The sequence below is a fragment of the Arachis hypogaea genome, chromosome 16 (assembly GCF_003086295.3).
Source record: "Arachis hypogaea cultivar Tifrunner chromosome 16, arahy.Tifrunner.gnm2.J5K5, whole genome shotgun sequence".
Taxonomy (NCBI): Eukaryota; Viridiplantae; Streptophyta; class Magnoliopsida; order Fabales; family Fabaceae; genus Arachis; species Arachis hypogaea.
This window is the reverse complement of record NC_092051.1, coordinates 103,375,395-103,381,913: the sequence shown is the minus strand read 5'-3', so window position 1 is coordinate 103,381,913 and position 6,519 is coordinate 103,375,395.

Here is a 6,519-nt window from a genome sequence, read left to right as displayed (position 1 = left end):
CTAAGCAAGCTTAGAGTGGATGTTCAAACTTTCAAACAGAAAGATACAAACAGTTGACCAAAAAGTGTCCTTCTGACATGCTTTCAGAATGGACCATCCTGGATATATTCTATGATGGTTTATCTGAGCTATCAAAGATGTCACTGGATACCTCTGCAGGTGGATCCATTCACCTAAAGAAAACGCCTGCAGAAGCTCAAGAACTCATTGACATGGTTGCTAATAACCAGTTCATGTACACTTCTGAAAGGAATCCTGTAAGCAATGGGACGCCTATGAAGAAGGGAGTTCTTGAAGTATTGATACTCTGAATGCCATATTGGCTCAGAACAAAATATTGACTCAGCAAGTCAATATGATTTCTCAGAGTCTGCATGGAATGCAAGCTGCATCCAACAGTACTCAAGAGGCATCTTCTGAAGAAGAAGCCTATGATCCTGAGAACCCTGCAATAGCAGAGGTAAATTACTTAGGTGAACCTTATGGAAACACCTATAACTCAACATGGAGAAATCATCCAAATTTCTCATGGAAGGATCAAAAGCCTCAACAAGGCTTTAATAATAGTGGAAGAAACAGGTTTAGCAATAGCAAACCTTTTCCATCATCAACTCAGCAACAGACAGAGAACTCTGAACAAAATGCTTCTAATTTAGCAAATCTAGTCTCTGATCTATCTAAGGCCACTGTAAGTTTCATGAATGAAACAAGGTCTTCCATTAGAAATATGGAAGCACAAGTGGGCCAGCTGAGTAAAAGGATCACTGAAATCCCTCCTAGTACTCTCCCAAGCAATACAGAAGAGAACCCAAAAGGAGAGTGCAAGGCCATTGACATAAGCGCCATGGCCGAACCTGTAAGGGAAGGAGAGGACGTGAATCCCAAGGAGGAAGACCTCCTGGGACGTCCAGTGGTCAATAAGGAGCTTCCTTCTGAGGAACCAAGGGACTCTGAGGCTCATCTAGAGACTATAGAGATCCCATTGAACCTCCTTATGCCCTTCATGAGCTCTGATGAGTATTCCTCTTCTGAAGAGAATGAGGATGTTACTGAAGAGCAAACTACCAAGTTTCTTGGTGCAATCATGAAGCTGAATGCCAAATTATTTGGCATTGATACATGGGAAGTTGAACCTCCCTTGTTCATCAATGAACTAAGTGATCTGGATCAACTGACATTGCCTCAGAAGAGACAGGATCCTGGAAAGTTCATAATCCCTTGTACCATAGGCACCATGATCTTTAAGGCTCTGTGTGACCTTGGTTCAGGGATAAACCTCATGCCCCTCTCTGTAATAGAGAAACTGGGAATCTATGGGGTGCAAGCTGCTAAAATCTCACTAGAGATGGCAGACAGCTCAAGAAAACAGGCTTATGGACAAGTAGAAGATGTATTAGTAAAGGTTGAGGGCCTTTACATCCCTGCTGATTTCATAGTCCTGGATACTGGAAAGGAAGAGGATGAATCCATCATCCTAGGAAGACCTTTCCTGGCCACAGCAAGAGCTGTGATTGATGTTGATAGAGGTGAAATAGTCCTTCAATGGAATGAGAACTCCCTTGTATTCAAAACTCAAGGATCTCCCTCTGCAACTATGGAGAGGAAGCAGAAAAAGCTTCTCTCCAAGCAGAGTCAATCAGAGCCCCCACAGTCAAACTCTAAGTTTGGTGTTGGGAGGCCACAACCAAACTCTAAGTTTGGTGTTGAACTCCCATATCCAAACTCTAAGTTTGGTGTTGGAGAGTCTCAACAAAGCTCTGCACATCTGTGAGGCTCCATGAGAGCCCACTGTCAAGCTATTGACATTAAAGAAGCGCTTGTTGGGAGGCAACCCAATGTTTATCTAATTCTTATTTTTATTGTTTTTCATGTTTTCTTAGGTTCATGATCATGTGGAGTCACAAAATAAATATAAAAATTGAAAACGGAATCAAAAACAGCAGAAGAAAAATCACACCCTGGAGGAGCATCTGTCTGGCGTTCAAACGCCAGAACAGAGCATAGTTCTGGCGCTGAACGCCCAGAATGGGAGCATCCTGGTGCTGAACGCCCAGAACAAGCATGGTTCTGGCGTTCAACGCCAGAAATGGCAGCAAAGGGGCGTTGAACGCCCAAAAATGGTCACCAACCTGGCGCTGAACGCCCAGAGTTGTGTGCAAGGGCATTTTGCATGCCTAAATTGGTGCAGGGATGTAAATGCCTTGACACCTCAGGATCTGTAGATCCCACAGGATCCCCACCTACCTCATCATCTCTCTTCCCATTTATGATCATCCCTTCTGTTATCCATTTACCACTCACATCCATACACCCACTACCTTCAAAATTCAACATCTCTCTCTCACCCAATCCCACCCATATGGCCGAATATACACTCCCATCCATCTCCTCCATTTCTTCTTCAGTCTTTCTTCTTTTGCTCGAGGGCGAGCAACATTCTAAGTTTGGTGTGGTAAAAAGCATAGCTTTTTTGTTTTTTTTTCCATAACCATTGATGGCACCTAAGGCCAGAGAAGCCTCTAGAAAGAAGGAAAGGGAAGACAAAAGCTTCCATCAAGGGTCTATAGCTCAGTGGTAGAACATTTGACTGCAAATCAAGAGATCCCTGAGATACCTCAGGGGATACATTTTCTTCCACACAATTATTGGAAGCAACTAAGGGTGGAACATCAAGAGCACTCCATCATCCTTCATGAAATCAGAGAAGATCTAAAAGCAATGAAGGAGGAGCAGCAAAGACAAGGAAGAGACATAGAAGAGCTCAAGGACATCACTAAGGTGGACTCATTCCTTGTTCTTACTTTCTCTGTTTTTCGTTTTCTATGTTATGTACTTATCTGAGTTTGTGTCTTCATTACATGATCATTAGTAGTTAGTAACTATGTCTAAAAGTTATGAATGTCCTATGAATCCATCACCTCTCTTAAATAAAAACTGTTTTAATTCAAAAGAACAAGAAGTACATGAGTTTCGAATTTATCCTTGAACTTAGTTTAATTATATTGATGTGGTGACAATGCTTCTTGTTTTCTGAATGAATGCTTGAACAGTGCATATGTCTTTTGAAGTTGTTGTTTAAGAATGTTAAATATGTTGGCTCTTAAAAGAATGATGACTAGGAGACATGTTATTTGATAATCTGAAAAATCATAAAAATGATTCTTGAAGCAAGAAAAAGCAGCAAAGAATAAAGCTTGCAGAAAAAAAAAAAGAAGAAAAAAATAGGCGAAAAAAAAAAAGAAAGAAAAAGAAAAAGCAAGCAGAAAAAGCCAATAACCCTTAAAACCAAAAGGCAAGGGCAAATAAAAAGGATCCCAAGGCTTTGAGCATCAGTGGATAGGAGGGCCTAAAGGAATAAAATCCTGGTCTAAGCGGCTAAACCAAGCTGTCCCTAACCATGTGCTTGTGGCGTGTAGGTGTCAAGTGAAAACTTGAGACTGAGCGGTTAAAGTCAAGGTCCAAAGCAAAAGAAGAGTGTGCTTAAGAACCCTGGACACCTCTAATTGGGGACTTTAGCAAAGCTGAGTCACAATCTGAAAAGGTTCACCCAATTATGTGTCTGTGGCATTTATGTATCCGGTGGTAATACTGGAAAACAAAGTGCTTAGGGCCACGGCCAAGACTCATAAAGAAGCTGTGTTCAAGAATCATCATACTGAACTAGGAGAGTCAATAACACTATTCGAAATCTGAAGTTCCTATAGATGCCAATCATTCTGAATCTCAATGGATAAAGTGAGATGTCAAAACTATTTAAGAGGCAAAAAGCTATAAGTCCCGCTCATATGATTGAAGCTCTGTTTCATTGATAGTTTGGAATTTATAGTATATTCTCTTCTTTTTATCCTACTTGATTTTTAGTTGCTTGGGGACAAGCAACAATTTAAGTTTGGTGTTGTGATGAGCGGATAATTTATACGCTTTTTGGCATTGTTTTTAGTATGTTTTTAGTAGGATCTAGTCACTTTTAGGGATGTTTTCATTAGTTTTTATGTTAAATTCACATTTCTGGACTTTACTATGAGTTTGTGTGTTTTTCTGTGATTTCAGGTATTTTCTGGCTGAAATTGAGGGACTTGAGCAGAAATCAGATTCAGAGGTTGAAGAAGGACTGCTGATGCTGTTGGATTCTGACCTCCCTGCACTCAAAGTGGATATTCTGGAGCTACAGAACTCGAAATGGCGCGCTTCTAATTGCGTTGGAAAGTAGACATCCAGGGTTTTCCAGCAATATATAATAGTCCATACTTTGGCCAAGAATTGACGACGTAAAATGGCGTTCAACGCCAGCCTTCTGCCCAAATCTGGCGTCCAGCGCCAGAAAAGGATCCAAAACCAGAGTTGAACGCCCAAACTGGCACAGAAACTGGCGTTCAACTCCACAAATGGCCTCTGCACGTGCAACACTCAGGCTCAGCCCAAACATACACCAAGTGGGCCCAGGAAGTGGATTTATGCATCAATTACTTACTCATGTAAACCCTAGTGACTAGTTTATTATAAATAGGACCTCTTACTATTGTATTAGGCATCTTTGGTCTCAGTTTTATTCCATTGTTCATCTTAGGAGACTATTGATCACGTTTTAGGGGGCTGGCCATCTCGGCCATGCCTGGACCTTCACTTATGTATTTTCATACGGTAGAGTTTCTACACTCCATAGATTAAGGTGTGGAGCTCTGCTGTTCCTCAAAGATTAATGCAAAGTACTACTGTTTTCTATTCAATTCTTCTTATTTCGCTTCTAAGATATCCATTCGCACCCAAGAACGTGATGAAGGTGATGATTATGTGTGACGCTCATCATCCTTCCCCCTTATGAACGCGTGCCTGACAAACACTTCTGTTCTACATGAATTAAGCTAGAATGAGTATCTCTTAGATCTCCTAACCAGAATCTTCGTGGCGTAAGCTAGAATGATGGCGGCATTCAAGAGAATCCGGAAGGTCTAAACCTTGTCTGTGGTATTCTGAGTAGGATTCAATGATTGAATGACTGTGACGAGCTTCAAACTCGCGATTGTTGGGCGTTAGTGACAGACGCAAAAGGATAGTAAATCCTATTCCAGCATGATCAAGAACCGACAGATGAATAGCCGTGCCGTGACAGGGTGCGTGAGCATATTATTCACTGAGAGGATAAGATGAAGCCATTGACAAGGGTGATGCCTCCAGACGATTAGCCGTGCCGTGACAGGGCATTGGATCATTTTCCCGTGAGATGACCGAAAGTAGCCATTGATAGTGGTGATGTATCACATAAAGCCAGCCATGGAAAGGAGTAAGACTGATTGGATGAAGATAGCAGGAAGGCAGAGGTTCAGAGGAACGAAAAGCATCTCCACTCGCTTATCTGAAATCCCTGCCAATGAATCTACATAAGTATCTCTATTCCTTTTATTATTTATTTTAATCTAATAAAGTATCATGTTTAAATCCGCCTGACTGAGATTTGCAAGGTGACCATAGCTTGCTTCAAGCCAACAATCTCTGTGGGATCGACCCTTACTCACGTAAGGTTTATTACTTGGACGACCCAGTACACTTGCTGGTTAGTTGAACGGAGTTGTGTCCACACATAGTAAAGAGCCATAATAATGATTCCATACAATAACAAAGAGTACTACATTAATGTGATCACAATTTCGTGCACCACTTTCCTTTCTAGCATGGACTAATTCCGTAAGTCTTTGTTTCTATGGATGTCATACTTGACTTTGTTTTTAACTAATCTTTTACATCTTGTGAACATTACCATTGATCTTGGTTTCTCTTCTTTTGTGAATATCCTTCTTATGTAAGTCAGCTTGATTCATTTTAAATTAGTGCATCGTTTATCCTCTCATTGTCTCTATCAGAGTTCTTAGTCAAGGATTTATCCTTGAGAAATTACTAATGATTGAGTTGTCTTTTTCTATGACTTTTGTATTCTTTTGGATCAATTGAGAGCTTGTTTTGTAAGACCCGGTTAATTAACGACTAATTAACCCATAAATGAGAATTTATTCTAGAAAGTCAAAAATATTATTTTTATGGCTTAATATGATAGAGGAAATTGAGACGAGAATTTCGGTACCAATTTTATAGAAAACGGACAAAGTTTGGACTGAACGGGCCAAACCGGTCCAACCGGACCCAAAGTGGGCCCTTGGCCCAACTAAACTAAACAAAATCCTAGTTTTCAGCACTCTCTCTCCTCACAACACTCTCATTCACGCTGAAATGGTGGAGAGGAAGGGAAGAACACTCTCTAAAGTTCTATCTCTCACTTGATCTTCAAACTACCATAACTTTTGATCTAGAGCTCCGATTGCCACACCGTTTGCGGCCACGCATTCACCGCGGAGAGCTCTACAAAACCCATACAATCAATCTTGAGGTAAGCTACATTTTTCTCTTCGAATTTCCAGCCTTGATTTCGAGTTTCATGAGCAAAAATGTTGAGATTTTGGGTTCTTTGATGTTATAGGACCCAACTCTCTTGAAGGAGAAGGTTAATCTTGTCTCCTTGGATCTTGG